Source organism: Cebus imitator, unplaced genomic scaffold (genome assembly GCF_001604975.1).
Source record: "Cebus imitator isolate Cc_AM_T3 unplaced genomic scaffold, Cebus_imitator-1.0 Scaffold206, whole genome shotgun sequence".
NCBI lineage: Eukaryota > Metazoa > Chordata > Mammalia > Primates > Cebidae > Cebus > Cebus imitator.
The window spans coordinates 2,104,165-2,118,544 of record NW_016107521.1 but is presented as its reverse complement, the minus strand read 5'-3'; positions in this window follow the sequence as shown (position 1 = coordinate 2,118,544).

Sequence of the window (14,380 nt, the reverse complement as noted above, 5' to 3'; positions counted from 1 at the left end):
AAAAAAAAAGACTGGAACTCAATGAATTAAAAAACAGAAAAATGAGAGAAAATAAATGAAACCATAAGCGGGCTCTTGAAAACATCAACAAAATTGATAAACCTTATCTTTAATCAGTAAAAAAAAAAAAGAAAGACACAAATTACCAACAAGAAAAATGAAAGGCTGGGTGCAGCAGCTCTGCCTGTAATCCCAACACTTTGGGTGTTTCAGGCAAGAGGATCGCTTGAAGCCAGGAATTCAAAACCAGCCTAGGCAACCCAGCGAGACGCTGTCTCTACAAAAAATTAAACAATTCGCTGGGTGTGGTGGCTCATGTTTGCAGTCTTAGCTACTTGGGAGACTGAGGTGGGAGCATCTCTTGAGTCCAGGAGGGAGAGGCTGCAGTGAGCATGATAGCACCACCATACTCCAGCCTGGGTGACAGAGCAAGACCTTGTCTCCAAAAAAAATAAAGAAGGAAAAGAAAAAGAAGGGCATCCCTACATATCCTATGAACATTAAAAAGATAATCAGGGAATATTGTGCCCAGCTTATGACCATACATTTGACAAATGAGATGGCTACATTTCTCGAAAGACACAAACCAGCAAAGTTCTCAAGAAGAAACAGAGAAGCAGAAAAGATAACTATTGGATACTGGGCTTAACATCTGAGTGATGAAGTAATCTGTACAACAAACACCCAATACATGTTTACCTATGTAACAAACCTTTGTATATACCCAAACCTAAAATACAAGTTTAGAAAAAGAGGGAAAAAATTACTTTTTCTCTTTCAGCTTGAGAAACCAGCAGTTAAAATTTTATTACGTCAATATGTACGCTACTTTATGTTAGCATATATGTATCAAAACCAATACAACTGTCGTCAGCACTGAAATCTAAAAAAAATAAAATGTGTTGGCTTTTTGTTTTTCCAAGACAGAGTCTAGCTTTGTCACTCAGGCTGGAGTGCAGTGGCTCAATCTCAGTTCACTGCAGCCTTCACCTTGCCAGTTCAAGCTATTCTCCTGACTCAGCCTCCCAAGTAGCTGGGATTACAGGCATGTAACACCACACCCAGCTAATTTTTATATTTTTAGTAGAGACAGGATTTCGCCATATTGGCCAGGCTGGTCTCAAACTCCTGACCTCAAGTGATCTGTCCACCTTAGCCTCCCCCAAAGTGCTGGGATTACAGGTGTGAACCACCATGCCAGTTTTTTTGTTTGTTTTTGTTTTGTTTTGCTTTGACAGGGTTTCATTCTGTTGCCCAGGCTGGAGCACAGTGGTGTAATCTTGGCTCACTGCAACCTCTACTTCCTGGGTTCAAGCAATTCTCCTGCCTCAGCATCCCGAGTAGCTGGGATTACAGGCGTGTGACACCATACTCAGCTAATTTTTGTATTTTTAGTAGAGATGGGGTTTCACCATGTTGGTCAGCCTGGTCTTAAACTCCTGACCTCAAGTGATCTTCCCTATTTGGCCTCCCAAAGTGCTGGGATGACAGGCATGAGCCACCGTGCCCAGCTGTAATCTGTTTGGCTTTGAGTACACTTTAAATGAAGCAACACCTAAGGGTATCACTGGGAGGTCTATGAACTAGGCTGTAGTACTAAAAACCAAGCAAAAATAGTAAGAAAAGCCAAGAAGAAAACATGGAAAGGAAGAAAAATAGGAGTGAGAAAATGTTGTCAGTGTAGTGCCTCACCCAGAAAATGTCTTTCATGCTGTTTAGTGATATTCTTGGTTAAAAATTTCTAAAAGTTGTGGAAAGCAAGTCAAATTTTGTTCTAGCCTTCTGCTGTGAAAAAATGAGATAACAAATATGCCTCAGATCTATTGTTTTCCAAAATATGGTGTTCATGCTTGAAATGTGCTATTGCCAAAGTTGATTTTTGAAATAAAAAAAAAAAGAAGAAACAGAAAACCCAAATAGTCCTATATATCAATTAAGGAATAGAAATTCATAGTAAATACTTTCCCATAAAAAAATTTCCCAGCCGGGTGCGGTGGCTCACACCTGTAATCCCAGCATTTTGGGAGGCCAAGAAGGGTGGATCACAAGGGCAGGGGTTCGAGACCAGCCTGGGTAAGACAGTGAAACCCCATCTCTACTAAAAATACAAAAATTAGCCGAGTGTGATGGCAGGGCCTGTAATCCCAGCTACTCAGAAGGCTGAGGCAGGAGAATCGCTTGACCATGGGAGGCAGAGGTTGCAGTGAGCCAAGATTTTGCCACTGCACTCTAGCCTGAGCGACAGAGCAAGACTCTTTCTCAGGAAAAAAAAAAAAAAAAAAAGTCCCCAGCCCAGATGGCTTCACTGGTGAATTTTACCAGTTAAATTTATTTAAAAAGAAATGTTAATTCTACAGAAACTTTTCCAGAACAAAGAGGGGGAGAGCAAAAATTCCTAATTCTGTGAGCTCAGAGTTACCCTAATACTAAAGCATGACAAAGAGATAAGAAAAGAAAGCTATAGGCCTATATCCGTAATGAATACAGACACAAAAATCTTTAACAAAACATTAGCAATTCAAATCTAGTAACATACAAAAAGGATAATATATCAAGACCAAGTGGCATTTATCTCAGGAATGCAAGATTTGTCCAACATTCAAAAATAAATCAGTGTAACTCAACATATCAATAGATATAAAAAGAAAAAGTATATGATCACCTTAATAGATGCAGAAAAAGCATTTGATAAAAATTTACTCATGATTTTTACAAAAGAAATTTTCAGCAAACTAGGAATAGAAGGGAACTTCCACAATCTGACAAATAACATCTACAATAAGACCTACAGCGAACACCATACTTATTAATGAAAGATTGCTTTCCCACTGAGATTGGAAACAATGCAAGGATCTCTACTGTTGCCACTTCTATTCAGCATTGTAATAGATGTCCTAGATAGTACAATACAACAAACAAGCAAATAAATAAATACATAAATAAATGGCAAACAGATTGGAAAGGATTAAGTAAAACTGTGTTTGTAGAGAACATAGTATCTACGTAGAAAAATATACTACAAAGCTAATAGAAATAATATGTGAATTTGGCAAGGTCGTAAGATACAGGGCCAATTTGCAAAATCAATTGTATTTCTACATAATAGTAATTTTAAAATTTAACATTGAAATTAAAAACCAATACCACTTACAATAGTATTAAAAATATGAAAAGTTAAGGGACAAATATCATGAAATAGGATTTGTGCACTGAAAACAGAAAATCATTACCAACAGAAATTTAAAAAGATCTAAATAAAAGGAGAGATATACCATGTTCATGGATGAGAAGACTCACTACTTTAACAAAATATTAACACTTCTGAAGAATTATGTTAGTACTTTCCTGATTGAAATTTTGATTTATAGTTGTTGCAATTTCAATCAAAATCCCAGTAGGCTTTTCTTCTGGTAGATATTGACAAGCTGATTTTAAATTATGTATGGAAATGCAAAGGACCTAGAATGGCCAAAACAATTCTGAAAAAGAAGGATGAAGTTAGAGAACTCACATTACTCTATTTCAATACTTACTATGAAGCTACTATAAGCAAGACGATGTGGTGATAGCATAAGATTAAACCTATGGATCAATGGAACAGAAATGAGTCCAGATATAGACCAAAATACATTTGGTCAATTGATTTTTGGTGATGAAAACATCCTAAAATTTACTGTGGCAATGGCTGCACAAATCTGTGACTATACAACAAACATTGAATTGTACTCTTTAAATGGATGAAGTGGATTTTATGCTAATTATATTGCAATGAAGCTGTTTCTTTTAAAAAATACAAAGATTGAGCCAGGTGATTCTTCACATTTCTCCCACTCTCCATTTCCTATCTTCATAGCTTTTCTTTTTTCCAACAAGTATTTCTTGGCTGATCCCAAGCAATTCTTATTTCCAGTTCTCTCTGGAAGAGAATGAATGGCCAAAGAAACGATTCTCCTGGGGAGTGGTGGGTTCAGGAGAAGCCACAAGGCAAACACAGAATCCTCCCTCTCCATGGGGCAGGCCTCGGCCCCAGGACTGGGATTAGGGTAAAGTGAACAAGGTACCCAGGACGCAAGATAAAAAGAGGTGCTCACCCAGTGGATGTAAATGAAGGTCAGCTCCTGAGAATGGCCACTTCCTTACATCTTCTTTTTTTTTTTTTTTTTGTAGTAAAACACACATAACAGAAAATTTGCTGGTTCGATCACTTTAAAGTGTATAATCAGTGGTTTTCAGTATATTCACAATGTTGTGGAACCATCACAATAATCTAATTCAAGACTTTTTCTTTTTTCTTTTCTTTTCTTCATGGTTTTTGTTGCGTTTTGTTTTGTGACAGGTTCTCCCTCTGTCACTCAGGCTGCAGCTCGTTGCAGCCTCAACCTCCCAGGCTCAGGCAATCCTCCCACCTCAGCTTCCTGAATAGGTGAAACCACAGGTGTGCGCCACCACACCCTGCTAATGTTTGAATTATTTATAGAGACGCAGCCTCACTGTGTTGCCCAGGCTGCCCTCAAACTCCTGGGCTCAACTGATCCATCTGCCTTGGCCTCCTAAAGTGCTGGGATTATAGGCATGACTCACTGTTCCCGGTCCCAAGACAGTTTGATTGCGCTAAAAGAAAACCCTTCAGTCATACGTATGGTTCCGGGTATGAGCTGGATTTGTGATCTGTGGAGCTGGGAGTAGAAGCTTCCATTTGAAATGTCTGCTCAGGTGGGTGCTGGAGCGTGGCAGGGCTTCAGGAGACTATGCCTTAGTTGGCTCTAGAGCGGCATCTAAGAAGGTGACCAGAATTTGAAGTTCTATTAAAGGAGACCCATTTATAATACACACAAGGGAGCTGACTATTGAAAGGGAGCCAGCAATGAATCTTAGGCATGCCTTTTGTGTTGAATACATTGGAATTTTCATAGATCAGGTTTGCAGCTTGGCCAAGTTCTGAAAAGTGTGAGTCCAAGCCGCACATAGGTAAAGGGAGGACTCAAGTTTCTCTGGTTTTCAGGGCACAGGGACTTTCTCCTGGGCAATCATCTCATCTAAGACAAGCCCAGGGCCTCCCACGGGGGCTTGGAGGGAGAAGGTTCCAGACTACAGAGAAAAGGGGAAACTGTGTTTTCCCCACCCACGGAGACTGAAGGTCAGACCAGATCATGTTAAAGCAAGACGATGTGGTACTCTTCCCTGGGGAATTTGTAGGTTACCAAGACTGGCAGAGAAGGGGAGGAGAGACTTTCTCTGGAGGAACAGGGATGTTCTAGACTGTCACTCAGTCCCCATGTATCGAGGGAACATTCACCCTGTGTCATGCACTTGACCCTTGGTACTTATTATTCCATTTAATTTCCCCAACAATCTCTTCACTTACAGATGAAGCCTGCAAGGATCAACAAGGTACAGTGGCTGACCAAGCCCACAGAGCAAGTTAAGCCCTGGGGCTAGGATTGGAACCCAGATCTCACGGCTCAAGTCTTGAGGCCGGCTCCGCCAAGCCTCTGTGAAGTCCCCTTGCGAGCAACCGAGAGCCAGGCACGCGGTGGTGACGGGGTCGGGGAGGGTGTTTGCAGTGGGCAGTGCTAATGTGACCCCGTGGGAGGGACATTCCTGCCTTCTCCTTTTGTTCTGTCCTGGAAAGTCCCGCATCTTTTGCAGAACTGCTTCCTAGTGTCCCTATCTGGAATTTATGCCAAGGGCAGCCAAAGGCCGAGATTGGTTTAGAGGCCTGAGAAGTGGGGCTCAGAGCAAAGGGTCCATCCCTCCTGTGTGGCCCTCCCAGCCTGGGCTCCTGTGAGTCAATGGAGGAAATCAGTGTTCATCGTCCCCCTATCCCCATCCTGAGCAGGGGTCTGGAGGCCCTGGGAAAGTCCCCTGAGCTAAGACTAACTTTGCTTGCCCAAACATAGCTGCCTGGGATTCAAAGAGACTGCAAGGGAAAAGGAGGAACTTCAGATTCAGACCTGGGTTCAAATCCTGGTTCCATACCTTACTTGCCGTGTGACCTTGGCCAATGTCCCTCACCTCTCTGTGCCTTGGTTTCTCTGTCTGTAAAGTGGGACCAACCCTCATCCTAGGGAAGGGGCTAGCCCATAGGAAGCACCTCTCATTGAGGAATGGGAGCTGGTATGAGGTTTCCCAGCATTCCCCCAGCTTCTGGAAGCCCCCTTCCAAGGCGTAGAACATGTGCCTAAGTACCAGTGCTCTGGCCTGGGCGCTGACTTGGCCCTGGGGAGCTAGCATGATGGACTAGTTATGGTCCCTGCCCTTCGGGAGCGCGAAGTCTAGGGAGGGGCAGAGCCACACATGGGATAGGGCTGCAGCAGAAAGACACACAGGGCTCCAAAAGGGAAGGAGGATCCTCCCTGAGGTCAGGGAAGACTCCACAGGGTCAGAGGCTGGGGGCAAACATCTAAACCTTTTTTTTTTTTTAGATGGAGTCTCCCTCTATCACTAGGCTGGAGTGCAGTGGCATGATCTCAGCTCACTGCAACCTCTGACTCCCAGGTTCAAGCGATTCTTCTGCCTCCACCTCCCGAGTAGCTGGGACTACAGGCACGTGCCACCACACTCAGATAATTTTTGTATTTTTAGTAAAGGCGGGGTCTCACCATGTTGGCCAGGATGGTTTCTATCTCTTGACCTTGTGATCCGCCCGCCTCGGCCTCCCAAAGTGCTGGGATTACAGGCCTGAGCCACTGTGCCTGGCTAAGTCTAAATCTTTAATAACCTGTTTGTCACAGTCACTGACCAATCAGAAAGGAAACTGGCTGTAAACAATCCACAGGACCCATCGGTGTCTACCAGCCGGATTATTAATGCCCTGGGAAGAGGCATTGATTGGGGTGCTGACGGATGAATAAGAGTTCTTTCAATGGGTGGGAGGAAAGGGCACTCCAGGCAGAGGGAACAGTATGTGCCCAAGCCTGGTGAGGGGAAAGAGCATGGCTGGAGCATAGGATGTGTGGGGGACAGTGGGGATGGGAGCACAGAGGGTTTCGGATGCCGCTAAGTTTGGGAGCCATGGTTAGGACTTCTCTGAGGTGGCGTTCCACACTGGTGACCCAGACAACAGGCACTGCAGCAGGAGTTTTCAGGGTCTGGACGCGCCTCCTCTCCCAGGCCCACAACATCTCCATGGGGCAGAGCTCTTACTAGGGCTCCAGGCGCAGGCTCCGTTCTCATGGGAGAGGGGCTCAGTCAGGAGGGCTCTAGAGAGCCTGCTGAGTGGGGAAACTGAGGCCAATGCTCAGATGTATAGGTGGGATCAAAACAGTGCAAGGTGGAGACACTGGTGACCTGAGCTTCCCTGGATTTGAGTCCTGCCCCTAGAGTGGCCCTGAGGCCTCCTGTTTGCCCAGGAAAAACTCAGGGATGTTCAGAGAGTCAGGTCCTAGCACCAGCTCTGCTGCTGATGCACTGTGACCTTGAGTGAGGTACAGACCCCTCTGGGCATGAGGGACCCTGTTGATGGCTTCCTTAGAAAGGGAAGGTGTCCCAGGCTGATCCTGTTCTGCCAGCCTCCCTGACCTGGCATCATGGAGAAAATGAGGGCTTTGGACTCAGGCAGAGCTGAGTTGGAATCTACACTTTGGAAATGGACTGAATGTTTGACTTGGACCACGTGCTAAGCTCTGGGCCTTCATTTCCTCTTCTACCAAACAAGGAATTGATTGGTGAGGTCAGTGCTGAATGGAACAAATTTAAATCTCTGGGGGGTTGGGCATAGTGGCTCAAGCCTCCAACCCCAGAACTTTGGGAGACTGAGGTGGGCGGATCACCCAAGGTCAGGAGTTCTAGACCAGCCTGGGCAACACGACGAAAACCCGTGTCTACTAAAAATACAAAACTTAGCTGGGCATGGTGGTGGACACCTGTAATCCCAGCTACTCATGAGGCTGAGGCAGGAGAATCACTTGAGCCTGGGAGGCGGAGTCGCAGTGAGCTGAGATTGTGCCATTGCACTCCAGTCTGGGCAATAAGAGCAAAACTCCTCGAAAGAGAAAGAAAGAAAAAGAGGGAGAGAAAGAGAGAGAAAGGTGGGAAGGAGGGAAGGTGGGAAGGAGGGAAGGAAAGGAAGGAAGGAAAGAAGGAAGGAAGGAAGGCAAGAAGGGAGGGAGGAAGGGAGGGAGGGAGGAAGGGAGGGAGGGAGGGAGGAAGGAAGGGAGGGAAAGAAAGAAAGAGAAAGAAAGAAAAAGAAAAAGCTCTGGGGGACTGGAGACAAAACGGCAAAAGGAGGACAGAGAGCCTTGCCTCCTCCCTTACCTCCTATGAGGTGTCCTCTGCTTGCAGAATCCCTCAACCTCAGGGCTTTCGCAGAAGCTGCAGGTCAGTGGTGAGTGAGGAGGGAGGCTGTGCCATTGATTGTTCTCCCAGGACACTTTGAGCATGAAAGGGGGAGCCGTTAGTAATAAACAGCCATAAACCTGGGCTATCCCAAGGAAACCAGAGTTTATGACGCCCCTGGTCATGGGTGGAGACTCAGATTGAAAGGAAGAGGCTGAAACGGGGACACGATTGAGGAGAGATGCCAGCAGGTGCCAGGAGGAGCAGTCTTTGGAGGGCGTGGTGCTCAAGCAGGCTCCGGGAGGCTTTTCTGTGGGAGGTACCAATTCACGCACCCCCACCCCGCACACGGTCCCTGGTGAACTTAGGGAAAGAGCTACTTTGCTTGGCAGCAGTTTGGGAGCTGGACCAGGGCTGGAGAAGTTTGGTAACCTTATGCGTCTGCTCGCTGGTTGGCTGCTTCAGTTTTTTCTTGGTTGTAACTTCCTGCAGAGACTGGTCTTGGGCTGGGAGCAGGAAGGCCCCCTTCGAGTTGGGTTAGGAAAGTAAAGTGGCTTTTACGATGCCTAGAAGGTAGTAGCTGCTCAATAAATTTCATCCCCTGCCATCTTCACCAGCAAGCGCCTTTGCTCTGGGGCCCTGGTCCACCGTTGCTTAAAGTCCCCAGAGGAACCGCTGCCTTCATACTCCCCCAGATGGCCTAAGCCCTCCCGCCTCCCAGCCCTCCCACACATGAATGCTGGACCTGGGCATGCAGGAAGTCCGCTGAGAGCCTGCAGGATTGCTTTCCTTTCCGCTTCCTTTCTCTGCCTCTCCGGTGGGGGCTGGGATGCAGCTGGTGGAGTTGGGGGGGTCTCCCCTAGACTGCTTCCCTGCACAGCCCCCTTAAAGTGTCACTCACAGCCCTGCATACCTTCATCCTTCATGCCTCCTCTGGGAACACAGGCTTCCAGAAACCTGAGATGACCAACCAGCCGGTGCAGGCCAGAGGGAGAAGGGCCCAGACAGTGAGGGGGAGAGTGAGGGGCTTGGCTTCTGCCTTTGCTGAAAACAGAAACTGCAGGCCTCCCCCCTCCGCTCTCAGCTTCTGGGACTTCTAGACCAGGGAGCAAAAAGCACTGGCTCTTGCCAGTCCTACTTAGGGAGACGGAAAAGGAGAGAGAGACGGCATTGAAGTGTGTAAAGATGGAAGAACTTTTGTCACATACACCAGGTACGAAGGTTTTCATACTGGGGACCCTTTACTGTCCCTTTAGGCTTCCAGTAGGGCAGACTACTAGCAGGACCAACAACAAACAGAGAGGCGAACTAGGATTAAGTAATGGGTCTCAACAACTGCCTTGCAACTCCCAAATATTTAATAACCAGCTCTAATTTAATATTCAGCTCCTGGTTGGGCTTGGCGGCTCATACCTGTAATCCCAGCACTTTGGGAGGCTGAGGCGGGAGGATCACGAGGTCAGGAGGTCGAGACCATCCTGGCTAACATGGTGAAACCCTGTCTTTACTAAAAATACAAAAAATTAGCCAGGCGTGGTGGCGGGCGCCTGTAGTCCCAGCTACTCAGGAGGCTGAGGCAGGAGAATCTCTTGAACTCAGGAGGCAGAGGTTGCAGTGAGCCGAGAACGCACCACTACACTCCAGCCTGGGTGATAGAGTGAGACTCTGTCTCAAAATAAATAAATAAATAAAATCAGTTCCTGCCAGCCAATGTACACCAGCTCTAGCATGCCACTGGTCCTATCTCTCCCTGTCTCAGGCCTCGATCACCTGAGGTTAGGAGTTCAAGATCATCCTGGCCAACATGGTGAAACCCTGTCTCTACTTAAAATACAAAAATTAGCTGGGCGTGGTGGCAGGTGCCTGCAATCCCAGCTACTCAGGAGGCCGAGGCGGGAGAATTGCTTGAACCCAGAGGCGGAGGTTGCGGTGAGCCAAGATTGTTCCGCTGCACTTCAGCCTGGGCAACAGAGCAAGACTCCATCTCAGGGGAAAAAAAAAAAAAAAAAAAAGATTCCTGGCCACACAGCCAGGAAGTAGAGGGACTGAGGTTCAAACCCAGGTTGGTTTCACAGCATCACACTGCCTCCAAATACATATGCCTGGGTATAGCTGGAAGCATCCTCCTCCCCCACACCCCTCCCTGGTTAACTAATGAAATTCTCCCCTTGGGGACTTTGTTCATTCCATTGATGTAAGCCCATCCTCACCTCACTACACTCTTGGAATCTTAAAATTATGGCTCATTAGGCCCAAAAGGATCTTTAGAAATTAATTTGTCCAATTCTTTTCCCTATAGATGGGGAAACTGAGGTTGAGAAAGAAGACAGGACTTGCTTGTATCAGCACTAGATATCCTGAGACTCAGAGTGCATCAGTGCAAAGGGTCTTATCAGACAGACCTTGCGTGAGTCCTGCCTCTGACATCCACTTTCTGGGCCACCTTGACTAGTAGACGTTACTTTGCTAATGTTGTTCTTTGGGTTTCTTTGAGACAAGTCCTGTGTCACCCGGCTGGAGTGCAGTGGCATGATCACAGGTCACTGCAGCCTCTATCTCCTGGGCTCAAGCAATCCTCCCACCTCAGCCTCCCGAGTAGCAAGAACTATAGGTGTGCACCCCCGCGCCTGGCTGATTTTTATGTTTTTTGTAGAGATGAGACTTCATTATGTTGCCCGGGCTGGTCTCAAACTACTGGGCTCAAGTGATCCTCCCACCTTGGCCTCCTCTAAAAGCTCTGCGATTACAGGTGTGAGCCACCATACCCAGTCAAAGTCACTTTTTAATTTTTATTATTTATTTATTTCTTTTTGATGGAGTCTCTCTGTTGCCCAGACTGGAGTGCAGTGGCGCAACCTCGGCTCATGATAACCTCCGCCTCCCAGGTTCAAGCAGTTCTCCTGCCTCAGCCTCCTGAGTAGCTGGGATGACAGCCACCCGCCACCACACCCAGCTAAGTTTTGTATTTTTAGTAGAGACGGGGTTTTGTCATGTTGGCCAGGCTGGTCTCAAACTCCTGGCCTCAGGTGATATGCCCGCCTCGGCCTCCCAGAGTGCTGGGATTACAGGCGTGAGTTACCAAGCCTAGCCTACGCAACTTTTTTGAGTCTCCGTTTCCTTATCTATTAAGTGGAGATCATGATACCTTCACTGACAGGTTGTTAAAAGATTCAAGGAGGTCCCAGGTTGGGATGAGGCGGCCTCATTCCTGGCACACAGTGGGTGCTCAGTGCAGGCAGCCTGCCTTCTCCACAGCAAAGGAAAATAGAATCTTAAGGCTCTGAGACCAGGGTCACCCCTTTATAGGGCCTGCGAGGGGAACAGATGGAACCAGTGGGATGCTAGATTTGGTGTGCATTGGCTGCCAGGAGCCGATTACTAAATAAGAGCTGCTTATTAAATATTTGGGAGCTGCAAGGCAGCTGTTGGGAGCTTTATTTCAGCCATGGTAGGAGTATTTTACACCACAGAAATCAGTAAACTCTACGAATGAAGGATTTTATTTTTTATGTATTTTATTTATTTATTTATTTATATTTAAGACGGAGCCTCTGCCACCTAGGCTGGAGTGCAGTGGTACAGTATTGGCTCACTGCAACCTCCAGCTCCCAGATTCAAGCAATTCCCTTGCCTCAGCCTCCCAAGTAGCTGGGACTACAGGCGTGCACCACCACACCTGGCTAATTTTTGTGTTTTTTTCTTTTTTCAGTAGAGACAAGGTTTCACCCTGTTGGCCAGGCTGGTCTTGAACTCCTGACCTCAAGTGATAGTTTTTGTTTTTGTTTTTTAATAAAGGCCTATATGGCTGAGCACAGTGGCTCACACCTGTAATCCCAGCACTCTGGGATTACAGTGGGTGGATCATTTAAGGCCAGCAGTTTGAGACCAGCCTGGCTAACATGACGAAACCTTGTCTCTACTAAAAATACAAAAATCAGCTGAGTGTGGTGGTGCACACCTATATTGCAGCTACTAGGGAGGCTGAAACAAGAGAATCACTTGAGCCCGGGAGGTGGAGGTTTCAGTGAGCCGAAATGGCACCACTGCACTCCAGCCTGGGTGATGAAGTGAGATTCTAAATAAATAAATAAATAAATAAAAATGAAGGACTATAGTAAGCGATTTTTCGGTGGTAGGAAATAACTGACAAGGTCATTATGATCATCAACCAAACAAAAATACCTTACCATGTATAAATTTGAAAAAGAGAGGAGACTTTGTTTCTTATAAAGAGCCTTGAACTCCTGGCTGCAAGCCGTCCTCCTACCTTGGCCTCCCAGAGCACTGCATTGGGGGGGTTCATTTTTTCACATTATACAAAATGGGGGCGTCTTATCTGCGGGGCCCTTTGCCACATACTGATGTCTGAGCATCCCGCCAAGAACTTCAGGAGAGTTTAAGCAGTTGAGCCACATTTTCAGGAGCAGCAAACCCTGCTGGCTGCAGAAGGAGTTGGGACCCTCTCCACCTCCTCCCCAGCCCTGCCATCACTCCCTGTGGGACCCCCGGCCCGTTCCTGCCTAGCACAATGGGGAGATGGGTTTCCAAGAGTCCTGTCAACCTTGATCTTCTAAGATTTCCTATTACCCGATGATCCCGGGGAGTTTTGGTAAGGATTGGGATGCAGGAAACATCACACCATCATATGGCTCACTGGTCACACCATGAATCCTGGGTCTTCTCTGTGCCAGGCTCTGGGCAGCTGCCGGAAGCCAAAGTGTATCCATCAGCACTCCAGCTTCATGGGAGCAGAGAGACGGTGCCAGAAAGCGAGCAGGGATACAGTCCCAGTGTACCGTGAGCTTACGAAACGCCTTCAAAGGCCAAAATCACATCCCCCCAATACCACACTGCCCTGTCTGCCTCTCAGCAGCCAGAAACTCCTGCTCTCTTCCTGAGGAGCACAATGATTTTGAGGGTTTCTATGGGGGGTTGACATTGCACCAATCCATTGTGATTTTAGCATTCATGGTCTCTGCCCCTGTCTCCTCATAGGTACGACGGGCAACGAGGCAACGATCGGTACCTCAAAGTGTAGCTGGGCGTATCAAGTAAGGGAACAGACAGGAAATGCAGTTCATGGTGCTCCCTGCAGGCAGGAGGATTTGAGTCTGCTAGTCAAAACAGCATGTGTCAGGCCGGGTGCAGTGGCTCACACCTGTAATCCCAGCACTTTGGGAGGCTGAGGCGGGTGGATCACCTGAGGTCGGGAGTTTGAGACCAGCCTGACCAACATGGAGAACCCCATCTGTACTGAAAATACAAAATTAGCTGGGCATGGTGGTGCATGCCTGTAATCCCAGCTACTTGGGAGGCTGAGGCAGGAGAATTGCTTGAACCAGGGAGGTAGAGATTTCGGTGAGCCACGATCATGCCGTTGCACTCCAGCCTGGGTAACAAGAGTGAAACTCAGAAGGAAGGAAGGAAGGAAGGAGGGAAGGAGGGAAGGAGGGAAGGAGGGAGGGAGGAAAGGCAGGTGTTAGAGCAGGTGGTGGAGGGAAGTTCAGGGAGGTGCAGGGAGGTGGGAAATCACAGAGAGCTAGTGCCTTTCTGCCTCTTGATGGCTGCATGCCTTTGAGCAGGTCCCATCTGTAAAGTGAGGGTGGGAACGATAATCCCTGAATACTTCTGTTTTTTCCACATTCCAGAAACCACCTGGATGTGGGGTCTCCCAGCTGTCCTGGGAGGACTGAGTTGGCAGCAGTCACCGCCAAAGGCGGGAGGAGATAACCAGTTAGGAGGCCCTGTCACAAGATCAGCAATGCAAGAAAGACAAAGCACTTCCCTTCGGGAAGAGCTGATAACACCCTGTGCTTAAAGCATTCCTCCAAGCCCCGCCTCATTCTCCCCAGATTCTCTAGCCTTGGAGCACAACCTTTAATTCATCACTGAGCATTTTCAGAAGTACAATCTCAGGTGACTACCCCAATCCTGCAAGAGAGGCTGACTGCCCCCCTTTGACAGACGAGGAAACTGAGGCCCAGACTGGGGAAGTAGATAGCAGGAATTGAAATGCAAAGGAGAGGCAGACTGAGTTTTCAAGTCTCATAAGAACCTATGTCTGGGCTCTTAAACCCACTCTACAGATGCCTGGAGCAGAGAG